Source organism: Hemiscyllium ocellatum, chromosome 15 (assembly GCF_020745735.1).
Source record: "Hemiscyllium ocellatum isolate sHemOce1 chromosome 15, sHemOce1.pat.X.cur, whole genome shotgun sequence".
NCBI lineage: Eukaryota > Metazoa > Chordata > Chondrichthyes > Orectolobiformes > Hemiscylliidae > Hemiscyllium > Hemiscyllium ocellatum.
In genome coordinates, this window is record NC_083415.1 from 22,946,570 (window position 1) to 22,969,126 (window position 22,557).

General features: G+C 39.0%; 1 protein-coding gene across 4 annotated transcripts in view; it reads left to right on the forward strand.

The window, feature by feature from the left end:
• LOC132822716 (teashirt homolog 2) overlaps window positions 1-22,557 on the forward strand; it is a 515,808-nt gene that overhangs the window by 47,345 nt on the left and 445,906 nt on the right. The gene's annotated exons all lie outside the window — the stretch shown is intronic.

Genomic DNA, 22,557 nt, shown 5'->3' on the forward strand with positions numbered 1-22,557 from the left:
GAGAGTTCTCGGCCTTTTCTCGTTGGAACGGCGAAGGATGAGGGGTGACTTGATAGAGGTTTATAAGATGATCAGAGGAATAGATAGAGTAGACAGTCAGAAACTTTTTCCCCGGGTACAACAGAGTATTACAAGGGGACATAAATTTAAGGTGAAGGGTGGAAGGTATAGGGGAGATGTCAGGGGTGGGTTCTTTACCCAGAGAGTGGTGGGGGCATGGAATGCGCTGCCCGTGGCAGTGGTAGAGTCAGAATCATTGACGACCTTTAAGCGGCAATTGGATAGGTACATGGATGGGTGCTTAATCTAGGATAGATGTTCGGCACAACATCGTGGGCTGAAGGGCCTGTTCTGTGCTGTATTGTTCTATGTTCTATGTTCTAAGCTTGACACATTGTAAGACAAAGCAGTGTCTTTGAAAGGCCCGACCAACAGCATACATGTTCACTCACTCCACCACTGTAGTTGCCATGGAATCACCTACCTCATCATGACAATGACTCATCAAGCCTTCAAAGGACCAATGGTTTTGAAATGTTAACTTTGTTTTCTCTCCACAGATGCTGTCAAACCTGCTGAGTTTCTCCAGCAATTTCTGTTGTTGTGTGTTTCACATCTCTAGCACCCACAGTTCCCTGTTTTATTATCATTTTTCTTTTATTCACTTTGTGGGACTTGGGCATTGCTGGCTAGCCAGCAATGATAGCCCACCCCTATTTTCCCTTGAGAAGGTGGTGGTCAGCTACCTTCTTGAATTGCTGCTGTCGCTTGCTGTGGGTTGACCCATAATGCTGGTAGGGAGGGAATTCCAGGATTTTGACCCAATGGCTGTGAAGGGACGGCAGTATACTTCCAAGTCAAAGTCATGAATGGCTTGGAGGAGAACTTGCAGGCAATGTTTTCCCAAGTATCTGCTTCCCTTGTCCTTCGAGGTGGAAGTGGTGTTGGGTTTGGAAGGTGCTATCTAAGGATCTTTTGGTGAATTTCCTTGAAGTTCCCTCCAAGTCAAATTGCTCTGACTTGGGAATACAGCACTGTGTCTTCAGCATTGTCAATCAATATTCCAAAACTCCCTACTTAAAGGACTATGGAGGCTCTGCACCACGTTCACAAAAGTGATTCTCAAAGGCAGCTTACTACTACTTTCCAAAGAGCATTGCCCTTGTCAACATCCCATGGAAGAATCAAATAAAATTGGCTGACAGTTTCTTTCCCCCTTCTAATAAACAAGGAAGTTCAAGTGTTTCTCTCTGTCTGCACACTTCAATGACACCAAGTATCGCAAATTTTTCTTTTATTAACATTAATGGAGATAAGAATTGTAGGCCCAAAAATGTCCACCACATTCATCACTTCCTCAGGAAGTTCATTCCACATTTGAACCAGCCTCGTGTCTTTTTTTTTAGACCTCTCACCTCTCACTTTTTAAAAATGTGTGCCCTAGCACTTCTAGTTGATATAAGCCAAAGACAGGCATTGCAGCTAGAGAAGACAACTTCAAAGTACAAAATGGGTTGGTTAGGATACACAAGTTATAGAGATTCACAGCACGGAAACAGACCCTTTGGTCCAACTCGTCCATGCCAACTAAATATCCTATATAGATTCAGGAGAAAGTGAGGACTGCAGATGCTGGAGATCAGAGTCGAGAGTGTGGTGCTGGAATAGCACAGCAGGTCAGGCAGCATATAAGGAGCTGGAGAATCGATGTTTCAGGCAAAAGCCCTTCATCAGGAATCAGTTATACAGATCTAGTCCCCTTTGCCAGCATTTGGCCCATATCCCTGTAAACCTTTTTCTATTCATATAACAATCCAGATGCCTTTTAAATGCTGTAATTGTACCAGCCTCCTCCACTTCCTCTGGCAGCTTATTCCATACATCTCTCCCTCTCGCCCTAAACCTATGCCTTCTAGTTTTGGACTCCCCCACCCCAGGGAAAAGACTTTGTCTATTTATCCTACCCATGCCCCTCATGATTTTATAAACCTCCATAACTTCTTCACTCAGCCTCTGATGCTCCTGGGAAAATAACTCCAGACTATTCAGCCTCTCCCTATAGCTCAAACCCTCCAACCCTGGTAACAAATTTGTAAATCTTTTTTGAACTGTTTCAGGTTTTGCAACATTCTTTCTATAGGAAGGAGACCAGAATTTCTCACAATACTCTAAAATGGCCTAACCAATGTCCTGTACAACTGCAATATGATTTCCCAACTCCTATAGTCCGTGCACTGACCAATAATGGCAAGCATATCAAACACCGCCTTCACTATCTTATCTGCCTGCAACTCCACTTTCAAGGAACTATGAATGTACAATCCAAGGTATCTTTGTTCAGCAATACTCCCCAGGATCTTTCTATTAAGTGTATAAATGCAGCACTTCACATTTATCTAAATTAAACTCCCTCAGCCCATTGGCCCATCTGATCAAAATCCCATTTTACTTAGAGGTAACCTTCTTCACTTTCCACTGCACCTCCAATTTTGGTATCATCTGCAAAGTTACTAACTATACCTGCTATGTTCATGTACAAATCATTTATATAAATGATGAAAAGCAGTGGACCTAGCACCGATCCTTGTGCTCCACCACCAGTCACTGTCTTCTACCTTTTGAGTCAGTTCTGTATCCAAGTTGCTAATTCTCCCTGTATTCCATGTGATCTAACCTTGCTAACCAGTCTACCATTAGGAACCTTGACGAACGTCTTACTGAAGTCCACTTAGGTCACATCCACCACTCTGCCCTCATCAACCCTCTTCATTACTTCTTTCAAAAAACTCAATCAAGTTAGTGAGATACAATTTCCCACACACAAAGCCATGTTGACGATCCCTAATCAGTTCTTGCTTTTTCCAAATACATGTGAATCCTATTCCTCAGGATTCCCTCGGACAACTTGCCCACCACCGATGTCAGGCTCACTGGTCTATAGTTCCCTTGCTTTTCTTTACCACCTTTCTTAAGCAGTGGCACCATGTTAGCCAACTTCTAGTCTTCCGGCACCTCACCTGTAGCAATTGGTGATACAAATATCTCAACAAAGGGCCCAGCAATCATTTCCCTAGTTTCCCACAGAATTTTATGGTACACCAGGTCATGAGCATAGCAATGATGGATTAAAGTTAATGCAGAAAGGTGAAACTGTATTTATGTATAGTATATATGAAGGAAAATAGGTAAGACATATACTCCCATGAGCAGAATTAAAATAGCCAAGGCTGAAGTCCTAATCATGTCTAAACAATGCGGAGCAGCAAAGAATCAAACCAAAAGGTTACTTACCTGCATTATCAGAACAGTAATATAGAATCTAGAGGAGTTAATGATGGAGTTTAGTAGACTGAGATCAGACAACATCTGTCCAACTGCTTTCAGTTTTGGAAGCAGTGTGAAAGATAGCCACAATGCTGATTTCTTGTAGCAGGGGTCAGAGTTATCTTATAACTTGGGAGAAATTGGACTTTTCTATCTGGAAAGGAGACATTATAGAAGAATATTAGATTGTGAGATGTGTATCAGAAATTATTCTGGAAAATGTACTTAAATCAAAGTGCAAGGATAGAGCAAGAGGGTACAGGCTCAAGTAAGTGGAAAGATAATTTTAGGTCTGCTATCCAAAAATTCTTCTTCATTTAAAGTGAAGAACAAGTGAATCAGATATCAGATGGAGTACTGGTGGCAGAAGCATTAGAACTTTGTAAGGAACAGTTGGGTGCTACATTGGGGAGTCTTTGAGTCTCTGAAAGTATGGTTGTCAAAGAGAACTTACACAAAAATGCAGAAGTCAGTAATTTTGATTGAGTGTGGAATCAGTACAGTTTTTAGTTTGCAATGATTATTGTAATTCTAGACAGTCATATTTATGGCAAGTCTGTGTCTAGAGAAATTTCAATTCAATTGTTGATTTGGTGACTGAGCTGCGGACTTTGTGAGTACTTGGTTGGACAGGGAAAGTTACATGACACTTTCCAGAGGGAAGTCTTAATGTTTAGGTTAAGCAGTGCATTATAGTTGGTCAATCATTGGGGCAGCACAAGTGATTAAGAATCATGGAGGTATGGGGATCCATACATAGCATTTACCCATAGCATAAGGGTAAATTCAAAATCAGTGAGGGAAATGTGAGGGCTCTGGAATAAAATTCAACAAAGTAGGCAAGAAGAGACAGTGAATGTAATAAATGAAATGCCACTTCAGTGACTAAGTAGGTCTCAGGGAAATTTCAGGGAAAAGTTCCAAGCTAAAAGCAATATACCTGAATCTACAAAACATTCACAACAAATTAGAGAACTTAATGTTTTGATTTAATAACTATTATTTTTATTAATGGTCATTACAGAAGTATGGTTGTGAAGAGATCAAGGTTACCAATTAATATTGTGCAATACTTAACATTTAGAAGCAGTTGAAGAGTTGGGGTGTTAGCCCTTTTATATAGGATGGGATAAAAGCACTAGACAAGAATGATTTCAGAAAGTCAATAAATTGAATTGGTTTTTAGGTTAAGAACTAAGAACAGAAAGCTGGTGGGTGTTATCTGTAAGCCTATAGAGGGATATAAGAGGCTCAAAAGTAAGATTAATGCAATAATCAAATGGACAGAGTTAAGCAAATTGAAGTAATGGTGTGGAGGATGTGTTCACACATTCAGTACAAGCATATTGAAACTGAGTCAGGAACAGATTATTTTGGATCTAGTACCATGAAAATGGGTTATTTGATAATCTTCAGATAAAGGGAGCTTCTGGGGAAGAATGAGGATAATAGGATTAAACTTTATGTTGTGTTCTTAAATTAGTTAAGTCCAAAACTAAAATCTTAAATCCAAACAAAGCAAAGAACAAAAGAATTAGAAGTGAGTTGCCCAATGTGGATTGAAAAACCGGATGAAAATCTATGTTAGTAGATGAATAACGAGTGACATTTAAAGACTTGAACTGTAATTTGTAGCCAATATTGACTTCCATTATGATACAATAACCCCACAAACAAGTGGTCTGGTTGTGTCTAACAGCAAAGTTTAATGCTAACAGAGGAGTCATGGTGGCTCAGTGGTTAACATTGCCACCTTACATTGCAATCTCAGGTGACTGTAGATTTTCTCCCACAGGCCAGGGATGTGCAGGCTAGTTGGATTAGCTATGGGGAATGCAGGATTACACGGATAAGGTAGGGGATTGGAAGTGGATGGGATTCTCTTTAGAGGGTTAGTGTGGACTTGATGGGCCAAATGGCCTGCTTCCACACTGTAAGGATTCCGATTCTATGGAAATGGATTGAAGAACTTCATAAAGTTGCCAAAAAGATACCCGAAAGGACTGTTTTTTTTAGAATTTAACAAAAGAGAGCTAATAAATTATAGTCATAGAATCATACAGCATGGAAACCAATCCTTCAGTCCAACTAGTATATGCTGGCTAAGTTTCCCAAAGTAAGTTGGTCCCATTTGCTTGCATTTGGCCCATGTCCTCCTAAACCTTTCCTGATCATGTACCTGTCCAAATGTCTTCTAAATGTTATAACTGTACTTGAATCTACTACAAACTCAGTATATTGTAGATTCCTGATGAAGGGCTTTTGCCCGAAACGTCGATTTCGCTGCTCCTTGGACGCTGCCTGTACTGCTGTGCACTTCCAGCACCACTAATCCAGTATCTACTACAAGCAGTTCATGCCATACACGAACCACCTTCTGTGTGAAAAACTTTCCCCTCAGGCCCCTTTTGAATCTTTCTACTCATCTTAAAATTATAGCCTCTATGTTTGAACTCCCCAACCCTAGGGAAAAGACCTTTGCTATTCCCCTTATCTGTGCCCATCATGATATTAAAAAACATCTTCTAAAACATCTTATAAAGTCATTCCTCAACTTCCTACACTCCAGTGAAGTCAGTCCCAGTTTATTCAGCCTCTCCTTATAGCTCAAACCTTCATTCACAGCCACCTCCTGGTAAATCCTTTCTGCATCTTCTCCAATTTAATAATATCTTTCTAATAACGAGGCTCACCAGAATTGTATGCAATATTGCAGCATCTGATATGACCATAACATGGCCAAACTCTCATACTCTATGGACTGAGCAATGAAAGAAAGTGTTCCAAACACCACCTTTACCATTCTGTCTACCTGCGGTGTAATTTTCAATGAACGTACCTGAACCCTACAACAAGACCTAGGGTCCTACCATTCACTGTGTAAGACCTGCCCTTGTTTGTCTTACCAAAATACAACACCTTGCATTTATCTACATTAAGCTCCATCTGCCACACCTTGACCCATTGAGCCAACCGATCAAGATCCCTTTGTAATCTTAGATCACCTTCCTCACTGTCGACTATACTACCAATTTTGCTGTCATCCGGAAACTTACTAATCATGCTTCTTGTATTCTCATCCAAAATATTCATACAAATGCCAAACAACCATGGACCCAACACCAATCGCTGGTCACATGCCTCCAATCTGAAAAACAACCCTCCACTACCACTCTCTGGCTCCTACCATCAAGTCAATTTTGTATCCAATTGACAAATTAGAAAAGGAGAATATGAGAAGAAATAATTAGCATAAAAAATCTGGTTGAAAACATTTCTAAATGTATGTAAATAGGAAGAGATTTATGAAAGTAAAAATAGATCCATGAAAGATATAGACAGGTGAAGTTATGATGGAAAATAAGAAAATAGTAGAGGCTGTTGAACAAAGTTTGCATCTGTATTCATGGTGGAAGACACAAAATACAATCCATAAATAAGTGAGAACCAATGTCTATGGGAACAAGAAAATTCTAGAAGTTGGTACAAGTAAAGAAATAGAACTACAGCAATTGATTGGACTGTGTTTATCCACCTCCTGATCTGATGTCCTGCATCCTAAGACTTTAAAGAGTTCATTTCAGGTTTAGTGCATGCAATAATATTGATCTTTTGGAATCCCTTAGATTACAGAATAGTTTCCAAGAATCAGAAGGTAGCAAATTTAGCCTAGTTATTTTTAAAAAGAAAGTAAGAGAGAATGGATTTATGTTGGGAGAATTTTGTTTGACAAATCTGTTTTGAGATTTTTGAGGAAGCAACTCATTGCAAGGAGAAGAGGAAATTTATGGATTTGATGTTTGTGTGGAGTTTCAAAAAATGATCAGTAGGATGCTACATGCAAGGTTATTGTGTCAAATTAAGACGTGGTTCATGGGGTCATATATTTGCAAAAATTAAGGATTAGTTTATGGGCAGAAAACAGAATTTGAGTAAACAGGACATTTTCATGCCTGTAAGATAACACAAGATCTCAGCCATTTATAATCTATATCAGTACATCATTTTTAATCTAATCCAGGGGACTGAATGCAACATACTGACTTTGGTAAAGATACACAATTAGCTGGGAAATACTTAAGAACATATAAAGTACCTTCCTTGTCTGTACTTAACATGTCAGAAAATGCAATTGCTTGGAAGGGTTTACTCAGAAGTTTGCCAATGGAGGTGAGAAGTGAAAGATAAAGTGGATGAGATATCCTAGTGTAAAACCAAAAGTTGGTGAAATGAGTACTCGCACATTGACAGAATGGTCCAGCCAAGTTGCACATGATGGAATTGTTATGCTCCACAGTTGTAAAAATACTAGATCAGTCAGATATTTGTTAGGATCTGGCTTGATAGGATGAATGGCAAGGAAGAATGAAGGATGAGAAAATCAGTTGCAGTTCTCCAGCATTAAATTGAAACACCAAAAGAATTTATATGATACAAACTTGAACAGAACAGGCAGCCTGAACAAGTAAAAGTAACATACCAGGTCATGTTTTAAACTCAAGCCAACAGACTTGACCCAGCTTAGTCTCTTCACTGTGACTTTCACTCTGATAAGCTTTTAAGCTAATTCCTTTTATATTCTGGGTTAGCCTGCTAAGGTCACAGTTCATGTCTATGGTATATGATTTCCTGGTCCAAGTATAGGTGATCCCCAATTTATGAGCACTTGTACTTAATGTGATCCCATATCAATATAAATTTTAAAGATTTCTGTCTTGCAAACATGTTCTCATACTTATGGATGACTACTGTATACTGTATTTTATTGTGCTGTGACTTGCTTACAAATTGAGTTATGAGTGGACTGAAGAACCGAGTCTATTCGGTGACCTAGGGACTGCCTGTTCTAGGTGTTGTGACAGTCACGTACCATGACCTAACTGACCAATGTAGTCACTTTCTTCATCTCAACTCTGCAGATCAATTTCACCTCTGCTTTTACATCTCTTTGCTCCTCACCATTTGTTGAGCATTCCGTTTTATCTTTCTAAACATACAGAACAAAATTCTTCGGTGAATCACGACAGACTATGTTTTGCCTTCCCCTGTTATTTGGTGTTTCAAAACAAAGATCCACCAATTTCAGTTTCAAACTTCAGTCCAGTAGCTCTTAGACTTAACAGTAATAGTAGTTATTTAAATTAGTAAACCTCATGGCTTTCTTGCTTTTAAAAACCTCTCACCTGGGTCAAAAATCCAAGCCTTATTAGTAAACCCATGCAGGCATAACATAATTAATTTTGTAATGGATTTATGAATACAGGTTGGAATGGCATAGTGAGATGTAAAGTAATATGGAATCAATAAAGAGAAAAGCTGCTGTATTACTTGTAATACACAAAATGACTGTGACACAATCTTTACCCTGTACCACCTTTCACCAATTTTAAAATTTTGTTTGACAGAAGTAGCACCTATCAGTTTTGTCAGTGATCCTTAGCTGAGTGTGTATTAAATTACACTCCATCAAAAACTGCAAGGTACTAAGCTTTTTAAAATATATTTACAAGTTTAAATGTTATTTCTAATACACTATGCAGTAGTCTTTAAAATAAAAATCATAATTTTAGAACATTTCTTTTCCTCTTACACACACACCACATTAAACAGTTTGTATCAAATTCAGCAATCCTTCATGTTAAATTGCTTCCAATATTAGATGTAACCATTTAACCTTTTTAGTGTAGATATTTCATGCAATATTTATACTTTTAAAATTTGAGTTCAGTGTTCCCTATTTTTGTGACATTTTGCTTTTTCTCACACTTCAGTTTCTTTCATGATCTGGCCTTACAATCATCACCGAACCATCTTCAACAAGATGTCTGTGAAACCCTGTTGTACATTCCATGTGAAATTCCCACCAAAATGATCTATACATTTTAGTTAAGGTCTGTGAAGATACCCTCCCCAAAATTCTAAGATATGCCAGTCTGCTATTTCAAAGCAGTTAACTGAAAACTATTTTTATTTTTTTTCACTGTCTTGCTTTACAGCAATACCATATGGGTAAATAGATGGGTGACCTGTTTTCAGCTGTTGCTTATAACTGGCCCTAAGAAAAGATCCAATTACTAGACTTTGAGCTTAACATTTGAAATTTCTCTAAAGTGAACTCCTATTCCCAAAAAGGCTGACAAAATGTAGTTGGGAAAACAACAATTGGAAGGATCATGGTCCTTCAAAGAGAACAAGAAATTCTAACAGTGAGTTAGAACCTGGCACTGCGCCATCTGACTGTCTCCTGCATTTGCCTGGAATGAGTACAGATTGCATTGATTGTTCAAACAAATGCAGACATGTGAAGTCTGAAGAACTCCATGTAGTCTCAATTCAGATCCATGAAGGCCTTTGATGTTCTCTGTTCATCACGAAGTTAGAGCTTTTGGCAAGCAACAGGATATTTAATGAACATCAAATGAATTGAAGAGTACAGGTAAACATAATTAGAAAACAAATCAACATGCATTATTGAAGTGATATTACTTTTTGAATGAAATAAAGCCATTTACCAAGCTCATGATTATAACCACTGACTTTGATCTTTGTTGTTGTTCTGGTGCCTGGATCTTAAAGTTGGGACATAAGCAATGAAACCTTTCCTGAATACAGTGTTACATGTTTAGCAGAGCTGTTGATTAGTTGACTGAAGATACTATGTATGTGTTCTACTTGGAGCTGTGTAGAATGATATAACATATTTGGCAATTACTTTTTTAAATCCAGTTTAGTGGCAAAATATTTACTTAAAACATTCTATTTTAGCCATTATTGAAACATTTCAATATAGTCTCAAAAAGACTACTTCAAAAATATTTATTTCAAAGTCATGAGACCATGTGGATGTGATTATTCATTCTGATATTGCGTCTGAAAGACCTCAAGTCATATCTTGCTGTGGCTGGAAACTGGAAGTATGTAGATTTGGTGGTAATGGTTTGATTTAATCTAATCGAAAGGATCAAGGCCAGGTTTTATAATCACTTAGGAAGACAGGAGAGCTATTTATATGATGTGGATTGTGTTGTTGTATAATGTCATTATATGGAATGAATGTTGTTACTAAATGCTAACAAATGCTTTATTTAATTGCTGACTTTTAAGTCAATTTAAGTTTGTCAAGATTTTCTTAAGTATATGATAGACAAGTAAACAGAAAAATGTAATTTATCAATAAGAATAAATAGGATCAATCTTTTTGTTTTTCAGTAAATTCCCATGGGAAGTTTATCAACTAAATTAGTTTATTGGCAAACAGTTAAAAGTTCTTTAATCTTGTCACCTAAATTGAGAATTAACTGCCTTCTGCTTATCCATCAAAAATTGTAACATTGAATTAACAGACTTATTAATCAAGACAACCAGTTCACAATGAGTTCAGGTAGCCCTCTTATAAAGACAAATATCTGAACTGTATGTTGAAATGATTTTTCAGACTACGTTGAAACTATATTCCTGAGAGCGCCAGTGATTGCAAATGGAATCCAAAATCAAGTTTTCAAAACTTGCCCACAAATTAATTCACTCAATTAGATTTGATGTGCTTTTTCCTTCAGATGGTAGAGATTAAGGTTGAGAATGTCACATTTTATGGATTTCCTCTGTACTGAACCAAGGGCCGGTAATGCCAGCTGTGAAAGCTGGTTGGTCACCATTGTCAATCTGCTATTATTAATAAAGCAATGAAGCTGCCTTGGTCGCAGAAGTCGAAGAACACTAGTTCATTCAGATTTTCATTATGCCCATGTTACATGAACATGACAAAACTGTGTCCTCTCAATGCAAGCTTTAGTCACCAAACAGCGGTCTTTCCTTGCAAGGATTCTGGTCCTTTCAAGAGCAAACAAAATATATCGTTAGAGAATATTCTTCCAGTGGTGCTACCATGAATTTTTGGTTGACCAGAAGAGAATAGATACACTACAGAATCATCATGATGCAGAACTGCTGTTTCGAGCAATTATGCAACATGATGTTCTGATGGAAGAAAGTATGTGGTACAAGTCAATTTTTTTTAGACTATGCCTAAAGGTTAAATTGATGGAGTTGACTAGTACACGGATAGTACTTTTTGAGGGGCTGAAGTTTGCTACAGTCCAAAATATAATCAGCAGAAGCCCAAATGATCTCTCAACGAATAAAGAGGAAAAGCCACAACGAATTACACTAATTCTACATGTGCTACAGGGGAACTGAGCTCAGCTGAACTATACACAAAGAGAAGTTGTTTCCTGACTCTGACCTGATGCATCTAAAACTTTCATGCCGAGTTCTTCCATTTTCCTCCATTTTCTCTTGTCTCCTGTTTTTTTTTGTTTTTCAAACTAACATTATAAGTTTTTATTTCTGATTTTAAAAAAGTGTTATCAGACATTTGACTCTTTCACATTTTCACCGATCATTGTTGCCGTGAGAAATCATTACCAGCTGCACAGGAATTACCGTGAAGTAAATGCATATACCAGTCAGCCTATCTTGTACAGGAAATGATGATGTAATAAAGTTTGTATCACACTAATTATAGTGCTCGTTTGACAACAAAAACTTAAGAAATCCGTAGCTTAATGGTGTGAATCGTGTATCAAAATGTATGATAGCATGAAAGAAGTTATTTTCTCATCATAGCATATATGCATAGGATAATACCTATCTCTCAAATGGTGATCTGCTACCTGAGAAGAACAAGTGTTGACTTTTGCATGAGAAATATGGAAAACTACAGATTGTTTGGCTTAAAATAGGAAGTTGACTTTTACATGAAGTCGACCTTTCCTCAAGCATCTACGGTAGCTACATTGAATTGAGGGCTAAAGTGTATTTAGGAAGATAACAATGTACAGAACGGGATTTAGAAAATTAAATACTACTTAGTCTGGACAGTTTGTCCTATTATTGGGTCTAGGGTCAGGATGACCTTTTCAGATCACTTTCATTTCTGTTTTGCTTTGTCCCAAGCTATTCTTTGCAACACGAGATAGTTCTTGTTCTAATATTTCACTTAATATCTGATTGACATGTATTGTTTGCCTCTTCATTACATTCTGGTTCAACATAGAACTTCACCATATTCACGCCAGTCCCAGTGATCATCTTCACAATTTTAAAGATAAATAGGTAAGGTGTATGGCTGAAAAGCTAGAGACATTAGGTAAGTCTCTGATTTGGACCTACGACCATAAGAACATGACTATTTATCTTTTGCTGGTAATGGCCCAGTAGTCCTCTAGCTGTTGCATTTAGAAGAAGCAAGGCATTGACACAGATGGGTTTTGCCCATGTCTTGAGACTGTTGTATTCTAAGAGAAAAATAGAAACATTGCCTACTGATTATCTCATTTTACTGGTCTTTGGTGAACTTGGTTCATTCTGCTCATATAAGGCCATGATGTGCTTGTCTGATCATTGACCTGTGCACACAGACCTCTTGAAGGCAATTAAGGATGGCCATTAATTTCTGGCCTTGCTGCTGCTCACATACCAGTGATAATTGAAATGATAATTGAAAAATATCTTTGTCAAAAATCAGAGATGATGCCCAAGAAGGAATAGTAGTTAAAATTGCAAATCACTCTTTGTTATCCACTCATTTTACAATCTGAATGGGGAAAGCTCCATTCCATTAGGAGCCAAGAATATGCCTTATTGATGCTTATGTTTTCTGAGAAACCCAATTTTATTAGCACATCCTGTAAGGCTGGCAGACTTTGTATAATGTATTGTGGGTATATAGTCTTCTAATGTTAAATATTATTTGCTAAACAGAGATACACGTGGTTACTGAACTTTCATGTAATTCAATTCATTTATAGTACATTTAGTGGAGAGCTGATAGTCATAGTGTCGTATAGTTTTGTAAGGACTAGTAAACAGCTGCTTGATCCTTTCGTACTGAAGGAAACAAAGCAAACTGTTTAACTGAAACTAATAACCTGCATGTATGGAATCTGCCTTCAACAATAAAGCTTTGTTAGTATCAGACAGATGGGTGTTTACTGCAATATAGTATTAGTGATTGGAGAAAGCAAGACAAGGGATTTTCAGCTGATATTTCTGCTCTGGGAATTCTTTGCAGTGTGACACACACCCTGTTGTTGAATTGTATGTGATTATGTTGGTGCTTAACTATAAGCTGTATGTAGGAGAAAGTGAAGACTACAGATCAGAGCTGAGAATGTGTTGCTGGAAAAGCGCAACAGGTCAGGCAGCATCCAAGGAGCAGGAGAATCGACATTTCAGGCATAAGCCCTTCTTCTGGAATGAGGAGAGTGTGCCAAGCAGGCTAAGATAAAAGGTAGGGAGGAGGGACTTGGGGGAGGGGCATTGTAAATGTGATAGGTGGAAGGAGGTTAAGGTGAGGGTGATAGGCCAGAGAAGGGGTGGGGGAGGAGAGGTCAGGAAGAAGATTGCAGGTTAGGAAGGTGGTGCTGAGTTCGAGGGTTGGGACTGAGACAAGGTGGGGGGAGGGGAAATGAGGAAACTGGAGAAGTCTGAGTTCATCCCTTATGGTTGGAGGGTTCCGAAGCGGGAAGATGAGGCACTCTTCCTCCAGCCGTCGTGTTGCTATGGTCTGGCGATGGAGGAGTCCAAGGACCTGCATGTCCTTGGTGGAGTGGGAGGGGGAGTTGAAGTGTTGAGCCACGTGGTGGTTGGGTTGGTTGGTCCGGGTGTCCCAGAGGTGAAACGTTCCGCAAGTAGGTGGCCTCCTCCCCAATATAGAGGAGGCCACATCAGGTGCACAGGATGCAGTAAATGATGTGTGTGGAGGTGCAGGTGAATTTGTGGCAGATATGGAAGTATCCCTTGGGGCCTTGGAGGGAAGTAAGGGGGGAGGTGTGGGTGCAAGTTTTGCATTTCTTGCAGTTGCAGGGGAAGCTATGGTCTGGCGATGGAGGAGTCCAAGGACCTGCATGTCCTCCATTGCTGGACCATAGCAACACGACGGCTGGAGGAAGAGCGCTTCCTCTTCCGCCTAGGAACCCTCCCACCACAAGGGATGAACTCAGATTTCTCCAGTTTCCTCATTTTCCCTCCCCCCACCTTGTCTCAGACCCAATGCTCGAATTCAGCACCACCTTCCTAACCTGCAATCTTCTTCCTGACCTCTCCGCGCCCACCCCCACTCCGGCCTATTACCCTCATCTTAACCTTCTTCCATCTATCTCATTTCCAAAGTCCCTCCCCCCTACCTTTTATCTTAGCCTGCTGGACACACTTTCCTCATTCCTGAAGAAGGGCTCATGCCCAAAATGTCAATTCTCCTGCTCCTTGGATGCTGCATGACCTGCTGCACTTTTCCAGCAGCACATTTTCAGCTATAAGGTGTATGTGTGTAGAAGATAAGAGTTTGGGCATTGGTAGTTTGGAAAGATGTTTCAAATAATGCAGTTCAGAAACTTCCAATATGGTAATTACTTTGATGTATTTACTGCATTTGCCTATTGAATAATCCTTTTTGCAAGGAGGAGCAAATTTTGGGTGAGGGTAATGGCATGGTGGGGATTTTGAGATGAGGGGGTTGATGTTTGAGTATAAGGGCAATTTTATGTTTGTAAACAAGATGACACAACTCAATAAGTAAGGAAATGACCCATGAATGAAATAACTAGAAATCAGCAACTAACCATACTCTAGAAACAGGAAGGAGTAATCAATTTGGAGTGATATGTGTGTCCAGTCCCATTTTTAGTTTCAGTGATAATGCAACTCAAAGGGGCTTGGACTAGTTGTGCATAAAAGACAGTAATCTATCATAGAGGTGCAGCAAGTAATGAGGGATACGAATGGGATTTTGGCCCAAGAGGTTGGAGTATAAGAGTAGGGAAGTCTTACTGCAGCGGGTGAGACCAAATCTGGTATATGTAAGCAGTTTTGGTCCCTTATTTAAGGAAGGATATTGTTTCAGAGAATGTTCAGTAGGATGATCTCTGGTATAGAGAGATTGACTTATGAGCAAAGGTTAAACAAGGTAAAACTCCATACAGTGCAACTTAGAAGTATGAGTGGTGATCTCATTGAAGCATATAGAATTCTTAATGCGCTTGATAGGGTAAATGCTGAGAGGATGTTTCCCCTCATGGGGAGGGCATAGTCTCACATTGTTGCTGCTTTATTCTGAGTCTAAGGTGAGGAGGAATTTTTTTCTGAGGGTTGAGTGTCTTTGGAACTCCTTTCATCATAGAACTGTGGGGCATACATTTATGTGTATTTAAGACTGAGATAATAGACTCTTGATCAGTTGGGGAATTGAGGGTAACCGGGAAAATGCAAGAAAGTGGAAATGAGAAATGTTGAATCAGCCATGATTCCATTGAATGGCGGAGCAGCCTCAAGGCACCAAAAGGCTGCTTCATGTTCCTATTTCTTATGGTCTTGTGTAGTTCGATGACTGCACCTCACTTGCTTGACTAAAATGATGGCAATTTTTTAAATGAAGTGGGTATTTTAAATACCATGCTTGAACTATCTTGACTGCTGTTCTGTGATATGTGAACTTCATTTGCACCATTTTAGTTTTTTGTGACAATATCAGAATGGATCAGATTAGACTCTTTTTTTTTAAAAAGCCTATGTTGGAAATGGAAGTAAAACAGTGTTGAATTCACACAATGAACACTAAAAGAAAGAATATAACTTTTAAATTGTTCAGAGTTGTAATAAATGACCCCATCTGAACTGGTAATTTACTTTTCTTGTCGATATGTGACCTGCTGGGAGCTTTTGGAATTGTCAATTTTTAATTTTGTGATATATTAATCATTCAGAGAGTTGCATTGTCTGAGTTCGTCCTCCTGAACTACGACTTATTTAATTTTCTAATTTATTTTACCTGAAGAATTTGTACTCAAAAGATCTGTGTCTAATGGTGTCATAAGTTGCGACTTGTAAACTTTTCATTGTACTCATGTAAAATACATCTGAAAATGAAACTACTTCAATAATGTACATAGTGACAATTGTGGACCATCAATAGCAATTGGAGCAGGAGCATTGCAACAATAACTTGGATATCAGTGAAAGAAGTAAATTTTCCAGGAAAATGACACCAAGTGCAATATCATATCAGTTTTACTTATAGGGAATGCATGCGTTGTTGTGTGAATAGCATGCCATATTGGGTTGATTAGCTTTGTACATTTTCCTTTCACCTTTGAACATGTTTTTGAAACCAGGTGATAGCTGCATAGAATATACAGCACAGAAGCAGGCCATTCAGCCCAACCTCGTGATTGGCATTTATTTGACACTTGAGCCTCCACCAATCCTTCCTCACTTAACTCTTAACAGCCTCAATTATCAAGTTTCCTCTTGAATGCAACTATACATTTTTCTTCAACTGCTCACCTATAGTGAGTTGCACATTCTCGCTACGTGAATAAAGAAGTTTATTTGAAACTCCCTATTTGATTTCTTGGGGATTATCTTGTATTGATGGGATACAGGTTTCTTCAGTCTGTCATCCATAATGATCCCAAGTGAAATGAATTGCGATAGCTTTAGCTTGTGATCATGAGACCTTCTACGTGCTCATAATTTGGGCACTAGCTTGGACATTGGTTGTTCAAGAAGTTATTTGGTGTAGGAAATGGAAGTATGTAATATAGGAAGTAATATTCTTTTTGTATTTGATATTGACAGAGTACATTACTTGCTGCTTTATTCTGCAGTTGGTCTGTGCCATTACAGGCATGGAAGTATATCATTCTGACTCAGAGGCTCAAAATGCTAGACTGTTCCATTTCCTGTCCTGCTCTAAATAATGTAACAAAAGATCCCAGTGAAACAGACAGGAGTGCTTTTTGCCAGAAGCCAGATTCACACAATGAACATGTAATAGAAAGAAGACAACATAACCTTTAAATTGTTCAGAGTTGTACTGAATGATCCCATTTGAACTGATAATTTACTTTTCTTGTGTAGCTGTGTGACCTGCTGTAAGCTTTTGGAATTGTCAGTTTTTAATTTCATGATATATTAATGGTTCAGAGATTGCATACTCTGATTTCCTCCTCCTATTGTCTGTAATGCAGGACTTTAATTTCTTTATTTTTCTATTTTTCTTTCCTTAATACATCACTGGTGGGCAAGTTGTTGGAGGGACATCCTGAGGGACAGGATGTACATATATTTGAAAAAGCAAGGACTGATTAGGGATAGTCAACATGGCTTTGTGCATGGGAAATCATGTCTCACAAACTTGACTGAGTTTTTTGAAGAAGTAACAAAGAGGATTGATGAGGGCAGAGCAGTGGACGTGATCTGTATGGACTTCAGTAAAGCGTTTGACAAGGTTCCCCATGAGAGACTTGTTAGCAAGGTTAGATCTCCTGGAATACAGGGAGAACTAGCCATTTGGATACAGAACTGGCTCAAAGATAGAAGACAGAGTTGGTGGTGGAAGATTGTTTTTCAGACTGGAGGCCTATGACCAGTGGAGTGCCACAAGGATCGGTGCTGGGTCCTCTACTTTTAGTCATTTACATAAATGATTTGGATGCAAGCATAAGAGGTACAGTTAGTAAGTATGCAGATGACACCAAAATTGGAGGTGTAGTGGACAGCGAACAAGGTTACCTCAGATTACAACAGGATCTTGACCAGATGGGCCAATGGGCTGAGAAGTAGCCGATGGAGTTTAATTCAGATAAATGCAAGGTTCCGCATTTTGGGAAAGCAAATCTTAGCAGGACTTATACACTTAATGGTAAGGTCCTCGGAAGTGTTGCTGAACAAAGAGAGCTTGGAGTGCAGGTTCATAGCTCCTTGAAAGTAGAACCGCAGGTAGACAGGATAGTGAAGAAGGCGTTTGGTATGCTTTCCTTCATTGGTCAGAACATTGAGTACAGGAGTTGGGAGGTCATGTTGCTTCTGTACAGGACATTGGTTAGGCCACTTTTAGAATATTGCATATAATTCTGGTCTCCTTCCTATCAGAAGGATGTTGTGAAACTTGAAAGGGTTCAGAAAAGGTTTACAGGGATGTTGCCAGGGTTGGAGGATTTGAGCTATAAGGAGCGGTTGAATAGGCTGGGGCTGTTTTCCCCGGAGTGTCGGAGGCTGAGAGATGACCTTTATAGAGGTTTATAAAATCATAAGGGGCATGGATAGGATAAATAGACAAAGCCTTTTCCTTCTGATGCGGGAGTCCAGAACTAGAGGGCACAGTTTAGGGTGAGAGGGGAAAGATATAAAAGAGACCTAAGGGGCAGTGTTTCATGAAGAGGGTGGTATGTGTATGGAATGAGCTGCCAGAGGAAGTGGTGGAGGATGGTACTCTTTCAACATGGAAAAGGCATCTGGATGGGTATATAAATAGGAAGGGATATGGGTCGGATGCGGGCAGGTGGGAGTAGGTTGGTTTGAGATATCTCGTCGGCATGGACAAGTTGGACCGAAGGGTCTGTTTCCATGCTGTACATCTCTATGACTTGAAGAATTTGTACTCAATCATCTGTACCTAGGTACCTTTTATACACAATGGTGCCATAAGTGGTGACTTGTAAACCTTTCACTGTACTCATGTGAATACTTGTAGTAACAATTAACATTTATTTCAAGTCCTAACACTTTCTGGGTAAACTTAATTGAAAAAAAGTTAGACAAATCAGACAAATTCTCATGATGGTAGTCTATTGCCTTAATTTTTTTAGTGAGGAGGGGTATTTCTCTTGTTTTCATCACTCCAGTTTTGAGTGCTGAGAGCCAATAATATATTAGGAATTTGGGTGTATTATCTGTGCATAGGCAGCACTGTAATATCAAATAATGCTAAAGCATCAGCAAACACCAGGGGACCAAAGAATGAAAAGTCAGTGAGCAACTGAAATTGTTCTACTTTCATTGTTATACATATTTTTGTTGGCAGACATTGTGGGCAGCCTCTTCAAGAGCGAAGAGTGTGATGTGCTTTTTTGTCCCCTCTTTTTTTGGAGAAATTTTCTTCTTTGACTTTGTTTTAAAAGATGCCAATATTCTTTCAACACAATGTTGAGTAGTGTGTTCGTGATCATGAATGGTAAAAGTGGGCAGGAGAAGGAGATTGGAATAGCTATTATTGGTCTGATAGCCTATAGCTTCAGAAACATATTTGCAAACTTGATAGATTTGGTTTCTAAATTGATGTCCTGTCATTATTGTTTGAGACACTAACAAGTATGCAGAGGCAATGACGTGCAGAAAAGTACTTTTTGTAAAATGTCTCCTCACCAAATACCTTTTAACTTTTCTAGAGCAGGCACTACTCTTTTGTCATTACTTCCATAAGAGACATTTTATATTTTGTTTAAAAGTCCTGAATTTAATTGACTGTTTTTGAAATAAGAGTCAATAGTGTGCTGCTAGAAAAGGACAGCAGCTCAGGTTACATCAGGAAAGGCTTTTGCCCGAAAGGTTGATTCTCCTGCTCCTTGGATGTACCACACTCTAGACTCTGATCTCCACCATTTGCAGTCCTCACTTTCACCCTGTTTTTGAAATAAGCTAAAATGTTGGATGCTGATCAGATTGAAATAGTTTGTGGACAGCAACCTAACCTGTGTTCCATTTAAGATGCTGATAAAATTGTATTGTTAAAAAGCATGAAATGTCATAGAGAGTCATAGAGATGTACAGCACGGAAACAGACCCTTCGGTCCAACCTGTCCATGCCGACCAGATATCCCAATCCAATCTAGTCCCACCTGCCAACACCTGGCCCATATCCCTCCAAACCCTTCCTATTCATATACCCATCCAAATGACTTTTAAATGTTGCAATTGTACCAGCCTCCACCACTCCCTCTGGCAGCTCATTCCATACACATACCACTCTCTGCCTGAAAACGTTGCCCCTTAGGTCTCTTTTATATCTTTCCCCCCTCACCCTAAACCTACACCCTCTAGTTCTGGACCCCCCGACCCCATGGAAATGACTTTGTTTATTTATTCTATCCATGCCCCTCTCAATTTTATAAACCTCTATAAGGCCACCCCTCAGCCTCTGATGCACCAGGGAAAAAAAGCCCCAACCTATTCAACCGCTCCTTTTAGCTCAGATCCTCCAACCCTGGCAACAATCCCTGTAAATCTTTTCTGAACCCTTTCAAGTTTCCTTTCTGATAGGAAGGAGACCAGAATTGCATGCAATATTCCAACAGTAGCCTAATCAGTGTCCTGTACAGCAGCAACGTGACCTCCCAACTCCTGTACTCAATGCTCTGACCAATGAAGGAAAGCATACCAAAAGCCGCCTTTACTATCCTAACTACCTGCAACTCCACTTTCAAGGAGCTATGAACCTGCACTCCAAGGTCTCTTTATTCAGAAACACTCTTAGGACCTTACCGTTAAGTGTATAAGTCCTGCTAAGATTTGCTTTCGCAAAGTGCAGCACCTCACATTTATCTGAATTAAATTCCATCTGCCACTGCTCAGCCCATTGACCCATCTGGTCAAGATCCTGTTGTAATCTAAGGTAACCTTCTTCGCTCTCCACTACACTTCCAATTTTGGAGTCATCTGCAAACTTATTAAATATACCTCTTATGTTCACATACAAATCATTTATGTATATGACAAGAAGTAGAGGACCCAGCACTGACCCTTGTGGCACTCCAATAGTCACAGGCTACCAGTCTGAAAAACAGCCCTCCACCACCACCTTTGCGCCAGTTCTGTAACCAAGTGGCTAGTTGTCCCTGCATTCTGAGAGATCTAACCTTGCTAACCAGTCTCCCATGGGGAAGCTGGTCGAATGCCTTACTGAAGTCCATGTAGATCACATCTACTGCTCTGCTCTCATCAATCCTCTTTGTTACTTCTTCAAAAAAAATCTCAATCGAGTTTGTGAGACATGATTTCCCATGCCCAAAACCATGTTGACTATCCCTAATAAGTCCTTGCCTTTCCAAATATATGTACATCCTGTCCCTCAGGATTCCCTCCAGAGTATGTCTTATGGCATCAGTAATAACCTGAACTTAAACTTACTTTAGGAAACTGATTAAAAAAATGAAGCATTCTTCACCTTCAAAACAGAAGCACTATCACGAAAAACTTGAAATTATTATGATAACTTCAGACACAAAATCCAAAAACATCAACAACCTTTTGTTTTTTTTCCAATGTCTATATGTTTATTTAAAAATATCTTCTGCAGGGACACCTAATGCAATTGCTGAGATCCTAGTCATTTGGAGGATTTGTGACAATCCAATATAGCTGCATCAATATTAGGAAAGATACACTTTAATAATTCAGCCTTGATCATATTTTAACCTCAGCTGAGAATGTCACTACATGACTTAAAACATGCAATATGATTACAGATACTTTGATCTAAATATAAACTTTACAATTTCCTAACTTATGCGAGGTTTGGTGAACCTGAGTGTAAAGGTTGTCAGACTGCAGGGCTGCACAAAGCACCACACAGTTAGCAAGTTGAGATGGAATTGCCAGAAATAATTTTCTTGTCAGTAATTTTCCTTCCTTTCTTCTCATGCATGGTGTTATTGGTGATTTCAAGTAACACTGCTCTGTCAATACTGAAGGGAAAGAAAGTGTTAAATGGAGAACTAGATTCTGACTAGGATTGTGAATTACGAATGCATTGAAAAACTATTTTGATCCAGAGCCACATAATACTTTGGTAGGGTGTAATATAGATCTGATGATTTCCATCCTATCCTAAGCATCTAGTGGTCTGAGTTAGTGTAGCAAGTTGCACCATATTCTGTTAAAATTCTTTGTGTTTATACTTCCATATTTTGAGTTATGGTAGTTTTATTTTGGGGGGGGGATGGTGAGGGAAATACAGTAATCATCTCTCGTTTGTTTTTCAATGTATTTTTATATATTTTCTAATTGTTCTTGCAATTTGAGTGTTGTCTACCTTTAATTGCCTCAAAAAGTTTGATACAAGCCTTGCTTTGTACCTAGGAAGGATCGTTGCCAGGCAAATAAATGGTAATACATGTCCCAAATTGCAATGATGTGGAATTCCAAGTGGTGGTGCTTCCATGTGTTTGCTGCCCTTGTTTTTCCAGTTAACAGATGTCAGTGGTTTGACAACTGCTTTCAGAGGAGATTTGGTGAATTAATAGATTTCATTTTGAAGCTGGTACAAACTTCTACCACTGTATTTTTTTTAGATGGTGCATGTGACTTTTTAGATTGGTTGATTGGGCACGCAATCTGTGTTTTCTTGGATGCTATTGAGCTTGTGTGTTCAACTTTTATTTATCAATGCAAGGGGAG